At 38.5% G+C, this 9,319-nt stretch overlaps 1 long non-coding RNA gene across 2 annotated transcripts; it reads left to right on the top strand.

The window, feature by feature from the left end:
- The first annotated feature begins 4,737 nt into the window (after positions 1-4,737).
- Positions 4,738-6,747, top strand: LOC136853105 (uncharacterized). 2 transcript variants are annotated; one of them, XR_010857347.1, is made up of 3 exons: positions 4,738-4,869; positions 5,154-5,251; positions 6,294-6,747. It is a non-coding gene; the product is annotated as an uncharacterized lncRNA (long non-coding RNA). The 2 variants fall into 2 exon arrangements; XR_010857348.1 differs by having other exon boundaries at positions 4,739-4,875.
- Positions 6,748-9,319: the final 2,572 nt, after the last annotated feature.

Genomic DNA, 9,319 nt, shown 5'->3' with positions numbered 1-9,319 from the left:
TAAGCTTATCTAAGCTTATAGGCCTACAATGGCCACAAAGATTAGCTAAGCTTATGTGCCTACAATGGCTACTAAACGTATCTAAGCTTATGGGCCTACAAGGAACAACTAAGCTTAGCTTAGCTTACAAGCCTACAATAGGCCACCAAGCTTAAACAAAGCTTACCCTTAGTTAACCTACAATATGACCAAGTCCTAAGAATCATATTTAGGCCTAAAATTTAGTCCAAAATTTTATGACATTGGTTTAAATCAGGTCACACATATATATATCTTAAACTTTCGTATAACAACTTAAGCGAAGTTTATGCCTTAAATAAAAAAAATATATATATTTTAAACAGACTTTTATTAAAATGCACTAAAGAGAAAAGAATCATTGTTTCAGGCCATGGCGTATCTCAAAAATGATTCTTTACTTTTTAGTGGATTTTAATAAAAGCGTGTTTTAAATATTTTTTTTTTTTTTTTTTTATTCTTCTTAGTTTTGACAGAAACTGTAACCGATTTATGAGTGTAGCTAACTAACGAAATTGAGATCCTGCCGAGCCAAAGAAGGTATGAAAAATCCGAAGAGTTATTCACTTCATACAAAACCTGAGATGCTGGGAGAGGCCACTGTAGGGTCACTGGGGGTCACTGCAGACCTACTGATCATGTAAGCGGAACATAATGCGGAACTAGTAGGGGGAACTTTAGGGGTAAACTTAAGGGTAACATTAGGGGAGATCAAGTAGGGGAACTTTAGGGGAAACTAGAAGGGGGAACTTTAGGGATGAACTTAAGGGGAACATTAGGGGGAACATACGATGAATGCTAGGGGGAACTAGTAGGGTGAACATTGGGGGAACTAGTAGAGGGAACTTTAGGGGTAAGCTTAAGGGTAACATTAGGGGGAACTAGTAGGGGATCTTTAGGGGAAACTAGAACGGGGAACTTTAGGAGGGAACTTAAGGGGAACATTAAGGGGAACATATGAGGAATACTAGGGGGAACTAGTAGGGGGAACTTTGTGGGAACTAGTAGGAGGAACTTTGGGGGGAACTAGTAGGGGGAACTTTAAGGAGGAACTTAAGGGGACATTAGGGGGAACTTGAGAGGAACATTAGGGGGAACTAGTAGGGGGAACTTCAGGGGAACATGATGAAGAACTTTAGTTTAACCAGTAAGGGGATCTTAAGGGGAACATTAGGGGGAACATACGAGGAATGGTAGGGGGAAGTAGTAGGGGGAACTTAAGGGGAGAATTTGAAGGAACTTTAGGGGGAACTTAATGGGAACATTAGGGAAACTAGTAGGGGGAACTTTAGGGGAAAACTTAAGGCGCACATTAGGGGGAACTAGTAGGAAGAACTTCAGAGGAACAATAAGTGGGCCTGACAGGCAGAAATCCAGATTCGATGACAGGCAAAGTTGTCAATATCTCGAACTGGTATACCCAACCGTAAAGGGCCCCATAGACGTTGCGACCGGCGGATCAGGTTCCGTTCTGACTCCGGTATCCACGTTGCCCAGAGACGTTCTGATTCACTTCAGCTGCCGAAACCTGGTAGAGTGAAGACGTGTCAGCTCCGCTCAGCGATGACGCTCTTGCAGCACAAATTGAAAAAAAAAACCAGCGAAAAGGGAGAACCTTGGTTAAACTATGGTTGAAGAAGAGAAATGAATTATCTCACGATTGTTTATTGATGAATTGAAACTTTACCCTGGTGACTGGTTTAATTATCCGGGAATGGACCAACAGACCGACATGGAATTATTATATATGGTCTCCCCTCTTCTGGAAATAAAAAAAACCCACTTGTACGAGACAACCAATATCACTGTACGGGAGGTTGCTGGCCACAGTTCGCTTCGGCGCCACTAGTCGTTCCCTGGGGCATATAATCCCAGAGGCATGTAAAAAGCAATTATTCAAGTTATGTAACACCAGTTTACACAAGGTAAAAAGTAACTATGTTGCACACACAGCATCTTGCATAGTCTAGTGGTACATAGTCTAGTATACAGTAGGTCTATGATCCGTTAAAGCATAATAGGCCCTAACCTTCGTTTCTGTAGCAGAGTGAAGGTAAAATATTCAACTTTGTCGTACAAAAAAATTGTAATTGATACAAGGAAAATTGAAATATTATTGAAAATATTATTGTCATAAACTTTTAGTTTATGTACGGAAAATAACAATGTAATTTAAACATACACACACGCACGCACACACACACACGCACATATCTATCTATCTATCTATCTATCTATCTATCTATCTATCTATCTATCTATCTATCTATATATATATATATATATATATATATATATATATATATATATATATATATATATATATATATATATACACACACACACACACACACACACATATATATATATATATATATATATATATATATATATATATATATATATATATATATATATATATATATATATATATATATATATATATACATATGTGTGTGTGTGCATGTATGCTTAATGGAGCACAGCCTCTGGTGAAGGAAGTCCAACGCGAGAAGACGTGGGAGGGCCAAAATACATTTTGCAGAGGCTGTCCTGTGACAGTGCTGGGAGTTGGGGGGCGACGGGTTCTGGTGAGGTTGCATTGAGAAGGTTCAAGGACAGGTGTGGTGTATTGGGAGGCCTCTTGTGTGGATGTGTTGGCTGTACCAGTGCTGGAAGCTTCCTTTCAACCGCAGTAACTCAGTTTGGGAGGAAAAAATCTTCTGGTGCAAAGATTAACGCTGATGAATAAATCGAGACTGATTGTGCATCGAAGTATTGAGAGAGAGAGAGAGAGAGAGAGAGAGAGAGAGAGAGAGATGGTATGCCCTAACGTTTAAAAGAAATTTGAAATGACCTCGTAAAACTGTATTCTGGGCTTCAGGAAAATTATAAGCTATAAACCTTCCCAACCTTCGTTCAAAAACCTTTTGCCTTGGAAGACAGAGCTCCAGCTAGTTGCCTGACTGTCCACAGACAGGCTGGTTGAAAACCAAGTACCTATTCTCCCTTACCAAGCGACGTATCTACCACAGATATTTTACAGCTGGTTTCTATTTCAACCTTTTTTCTACTTTCATATTAAACAGCGCAGTTCCTATAAAACACAAGTATAATGACAGTGAACATATTCTAACGAGATCATAAATCAAACCGGAAAAAATCTTTCACTACAGTCAACATACAGTATGTAATAATTTTCGCATGTCTTCCAATGTTGCTGAGTTCTATAATTATATATTCATTAGAGAGAACCATTTTATACCTTGAGATTTTATCAATATTGGTTAATGAAGAGACAAGTCGTGAAGAAAATGATTGGTTTCAATACCAAACACTAAATTTTCATGTTGCATATATTTCCTATAAATTTAATGAGTTAGGTTATTATGGATATCTGATTCATGCACAAAATAGATCGAAGCAATGAAAACTGACCTCAAGCGCTTTCAGAGTCTCCATAGTCTGTTGTATAAAAGATATATGTAAAAAAATTCTATTTTTGCTTACAAAGAGCTACTTCAAATCCTTTAAGAGGAAAAAAGGAAAATTAAAAACAGACCAACTATGGCAAAACCTGCTGGGGATAAAGATGACCAGTATTCTTGTCCTGACTTATTACCGTGTAGAAGTTTCCTTTAATTTCATGAACTTGTGAATCGCATTCTCTCTCTCTCTCTCTCTCTCTCTCTCTCTCTCTCTCTCTCTCTCTCTCTCTCTCTCTCTCTCCCTTATACTGTGTAGCTGTCAGGTTAACTTAGCACAGGTTACCTTGTTCTTGGCTTCCTTTCATCTTCCTTCGCTTCCCGGTCCCACTCGGCGCTTATTTATTTTGCCGTTTTCTTTGGATCTTCCTCTTTAGCCGAGTCTTTTAATATTCTTCCTTTTTGGTGCCATTGTTCATATTTGCTTTTATCGCTTTTCTAATTTTCTCTTTCCTTCACCCCCTTTCAGCGAGAAAGGCACAGAGAGAGAGAGAGCGAAAGAACCGGTCACTAGGACGGTGACAAAAGGTCTGAGGAGAAAAGCCGTTTGTGGCCTTTGTTGATCTTCCAGAAAAGAAGTGAAAGAAATTTCATGTCACGCCTCGAGCGAACAGAAACACCACAAAAGGAACCAGAAGAAGAAGAGAAGCAGAAAAAATGAATCATATTTTTACATGCTTTTGTTTAACTTGACTACTGCGTCTGTCTGCCTGTCTGTCTGTCCTCAAATCTTGTCAGTCAATTTTCGACCTGTTCCCTTTTTCCGATGGACTTGAAATTTTGCTTGGTTGCTCAATCCCGGTGACAATACAGCCTTACATGATCAGTAGGTCAGCAGTGACCTCTAGTGATCCTACAGTGACCTCTTCCAGTATCTCAGGATTTATATGAAACTCTCGGATTTTCCACAACTTCTTTGACTCGGTAGAATCTATCTTCCCTATAATCCCTCCCCTCCCCTCTTCCATCACCCTCCCCTTCCCTCTTCCATCCCCCTTTTTCATACCGAGTATTAACGCTTAACAGAGCCTAAAATAACATTATTTTCATTAATGATTAGAATTTGCGTGGTAAAACTTCTGAAAATAATTAGAAGTGTCTTGATAAACCAAACTCCTGAGCAGTGGCTAACCAGGGGTCAATAGTCGAAGTGTCAGTTCTACTTGGAAAGCGACGGAGCTCTCGTCTGCCGGCTGGGCTGTGCCTTTAGGGTCCTTGGCGTCGGAGCTTCGGGTTTTCGTCCGACCAAAAGCGAGAAGTTTCCTTAGAACAGTATCGGAACTCGTTGGTGATAGTCTGCTTGTTCCTGCTTGTCGTTTTGGTGTGCGCAAGTCCGTGTGTACGCTGCAATTGTCCGCGAGGAGAGGCAAGTGTACGTTGGATTTTGGTGGGGTTTTAATACTTTAGTACTTTGTATTTCAGTTTTTAAACTTTTGAGGTTTTTACTATAGTACGTTGTAAAATAGTTTTACCGTTTTGACATTGCAATTGATATATTCCGATAGTTCCCATTTGTTGCAATTATTTTTCCACAAGTTTTCTGTATTTTAATTGATAGTTTTTCCATAGTACTTTCTTGCAGCTTTTACATTACTTTGATAGTCTTTCAAAGTTTATAGATTTTATTACGACGGAACCGTTCCTTTTCAGGATCAGCGGAACTTCTATATTGCCCAAGAGTCGCTGACGGTCAGACATGTTAATCTATCACACGGACATGGGTAACGTATATTTCATCGCTCCAAAAGGTGAGTCAATGTTCCTAATTTATTTTTGCAAATTTAACTAAGCAAGCTATTCCTCCCCCCTCAGGGGCAGAGCCCCTGTTGGGGGAGGAGGCCCTCCTGACGTACGGCGGACTTCGGTCTGCCGTACGCCAGGAGGGGGCTTGCATTTTTTTTTTTTTTTTTTGTCAAACAAAAAGGTTAAATATTAACCAGTATTGCAATGTTCAATAGTTATTAGAAGTTTCATTGTAGTTCCTTGGATTAATTTTGTTATTCTTGATTAACATTCGTTTACTTGCTGAAATATTGCAGTTTTTAAAATTTCATAAGTTCTTCAATAGATAAATCTTAACTTACTGAAAGGTATTGAAAGATATTATAGAATTAAAGTAACTTGGAGCATTATTTGATTTTATTCTTACTAAAGTTTATTCATAGTTATGAGATTTTCAAATTGAGGTTTTAAGCTTAGTGTAACGGAGTAATGTTCCAGGATTGTATTTATAAAGTAATATTTTGGGTTATTTTGGGTTATGAGGTCAACGAAATTAAGTATTTTTATAGTAACAGGATATCTCTCGGTTGTCAGATTTTTAATGTAAGCAATCCTTGAAGTAGGAGACGGCTGCAAGCACTGCAAATAATTCCCCCTTCATTTAATGAACTTGTGTAATGGCTTGCGACTTACATCAGATGCAATGTGATTGGGAATGGGCATAATCAGTTTTGCTCAAATTTAAGATTTTATTGATAGGGGTTGGTGGAGTTAAGTTCATACTAAGAGGAATGATTATACTGAGCTTTCGTTACTTAGGGTTCTGTACATGAGACTAGGTAGTGGCTGGTGTGTAAAATTGCAAGATATATCTTTGTCCTGCGGCAGTTTTGCTTAGTGGCAAAACATGTCAAAGTTTAGCTTGGTTGGTGGCTACTACAGCATGTTGAGCAGTTTTTTCAGCCTTTTCAGTAATGGCGTTGGAGTTTTTTATAACTGATCTCTTGTAATCTTCATTTATTCATAGTTGAACCTAGTCCTAACCTTTGGTTTTTGTCTGATTGACAGGTGTTTAAAACTTGTACAGAGCTCACAGCAGTGTGGTACGGATAGCGAGGATGGACTAGTGTGGTAGAGGGAGGCAAATTGAGCAACGTCGAGAACTTAGTTTTTCTTGAAATTGTTGAAGCCTAGTTAAGTGTTGTCAAGCCTTGTTACGAAGACTGTCATTGGAGGAGGAATGCAGTGATCTTCAGTGTTCGATTTTTGATGTAGTAACATAAAACTTCATTTTAATAGAATAAACTTACAAGCTGCAAAACTTATTCATCACTACCTGATCCTAATGTAATATGAATCTGTGTTTGAGACTTTCATTAAACTTTTTGACTAGGGATGGTGAGTACTTTGGTTGAATACTTTAGGTGCTCTTGGAGTTGCAGAGAATTTCTGGGGTTGTGTAATTTGGCTCTTAAATGTACCTACCTGTAACAGCTTTTAATCTATTAAAACAATTCCTGCCTGACAGAATTCTTATGCAAGCCCAATTAGACTGAGTTGGTAAAAAGGAACGGTAACTACTGGGAACTTGTAATTAAAGGGAAGCGGAACTGGGAACTTGTAATTAAAGGGAAGCGGAACTGGGAACTTGTAATTAAAGGGAAGCCGAACAGTGTTTCCCTTTAAGTGTAATTGTTCTAATTTAGAATTCTGAAATTAAGTTTAAAAGCTGGCAACACAAAATGCTGGCTACACTTTGTGATGCAAGTAAATGGTGGGGGTAAATATTCCTGTGACCATTGTTTGCTTACTGAGAATGTACAGTTTCAATATCCCAAAATTCTATATTACCGTTGAAATTAAAATAGAATAGGTTGTCCTGTTCAGACAAAGTATGCAGGTTCTTGAAAGTACGTTGAGACAGTTTAATACTGCAGAGGTAATTGCTGCATGGTTGGACCCGAGAGATATCCTGATGTTTAAAGTTCGAAGGCTTATGACCTTTGTTAAACAAACTCGGAACAGTCAGAGGTGGAGTTTTGGGACAAAATTCAGGACTTCGGATCCTTTATAGCGTAATCGCATCTGATGGATATGGGTTAATTTAATAAAGAATTAAATTTTTTCTAACATGAAAAACTATTAGGTAAAGTAATGAATTGATAGATATAAATTGCTAAAAAAAAAAGTGGCAGTGGTTAACTATTGCTCTGCCAGTTTGAGAGGACTAAACTGTCATTAACTGCCCTAATGATACGTAGAACTAGAAAACTTAACCCCAAATAATTTTAAAGTTAACGTGGCTCCCACCGCTGACTGGATGAGTTTTGTAGATTAAGATAGAAACAAAAATATTAAGTTTAGTAATAACAGAAATCGTCTCTTGCAATATTCTGATCTTGAGGCCTCTCGGCAGGTCTGGTGGTGGTAAAAGAGTCTGTCAAGAAAACCAACTTTGCGGAAGCACACAGGGAGAAAGCAGGAAATCACAGCAATGGTTTAGAATGTGGAAACCACCTGTTCTACAGGTAACTAAGGAGGGTTATTGCAGGTATTGTATGGTATGCCAATAAAACTGAAGTCTAGATTGTAACTTGTATCCATTGCAACCGTGCTTACGAGTATATATCGATTAGTGCAAAGGCAAAGTACCCTTGAAGTTTTTTCTATCCCTTGTTAATTGGATAATGAATGAATTCTACTAAGCTGCTTTAGTCATAACATCTTTAGTTTATGGAAAAGATGTCTATTACTGAGAGGCTATTCTCTCTTTTTGTTCAACTTATATATAACAGAAATCGGGAATTGGTCAATTATAACAAGAGGTATATGATCCTGCAAATTATTTCCACTTGCCAATTACGTCGTTCTCTCAAAGAAAGTGAGATAACATTTTTGAAGACATTACATGGTATGTACCTAAACCACAATCCCCGACCCACCTGGTCGTGCTCCGAGTTTATGAGCGGAGACTTTCTGGAAATAAGGCAGTTTCTTTTGAACTATTCAAGATTTTGCTTTGGGTGCGTTCTTTTTTTATGATTTTGCTCATATAATGAAAGCAGTGATGGGATGATTATATAGAAATAACATTTATTGATGACTGTTTGTGTGTGTGTGTATGGAAATACTGAATCAAATGGACTGCGCAAGCATGCGGAGTAGGAGCAGGACTTCCTCTCTATCTTTGTTTAAACGTCTCTCTCTGTGCTCTGTCTCTCTTCTCTCTCTCTCTCTCTCTTCCTTTATATTTTATGACTTGTATTTTTGTGGTCATTTAGAAGAGATGATGGTGACGTTATAGAAATGTGAGACAGAAAAATAAATACTTTTAAGAAACGAGATAAATGATACGATTTGATGCGAGTCTCTTAAAACTTGAGAGAGCGAGAGAATAAGAGAGATGCAAAGAAAAGAGACAGAGACAGTCAGGTATAGAGAGAGAGAGAGAGAGAGAGAGACGCCCACAGATTCTACCCTTCCCCCCCTTTCCTAACTAAAACCCGGCAGTTTCGGTATTTTCTATTATTTGCATGTCCTCAGGTTGTAGATTCTATTTGCATTTGAAGTCCAAAAAAAAAAAAAAAAAAAAAAAACAAGAGTTCAAAAGGTGTACTCGACATTTGCCTTTGGTTTGTATGACGTGAAATCCAGATTGTGGTTTCGATGTGAAAATCTGTGCAAGTCGCTCTGTGGCCGCGTCTCATCTGCTCCACCCGTAGGGGTTATAGAAAAGACACAAAAATAAATCAAATGTGCATCTCAAAACTGCGGTGCACTATAGATATTATTTGCATGTCCTCAGAGGTTCTTTGCAGCGTTTCCTTCCACCACTACTCGACTTTTGCCTCTGGTTTGGATGACTCCACTATCGTTCTGTGGCTCTCTCTGCTCCATCCCGTGTACCTCATCTTTCACTATTCTCTTCCATCTTGCTTTCCACCCTCTCCTCATATTCTCTTCCATCTCCCAGTGCTTGGCCCAGTGCTTGGCCTTTGGCCTGAATTCTGTATTCCATTATATTCAATTCAATTCAATTCATCTGCTCCAGTTGACGTCTGAATGAGCAGAGGAAAACATCAGACGTCTGTGGG

This window comes from Macrobrachium rosenbergii, chromosome 26 (assembly GCF_040412425.1).
Source record: "Macrobrachium rosenbergii isolate ZJJX-2024 chromosome 26, ASM4041242v1, whole genome shotgun sequence".
Lineage (NCBI taxonomy): Eukaryota > Metazoa > Arthropoda > Malacostraca > Decapoda > Palaemonidae > Macrobrachium > Macrobrachium rosenbergii.
Note: the sequence above shows the minus strand (reverse complement) of the source record. Positions and strands in the feature narration are given on the sequence as shown.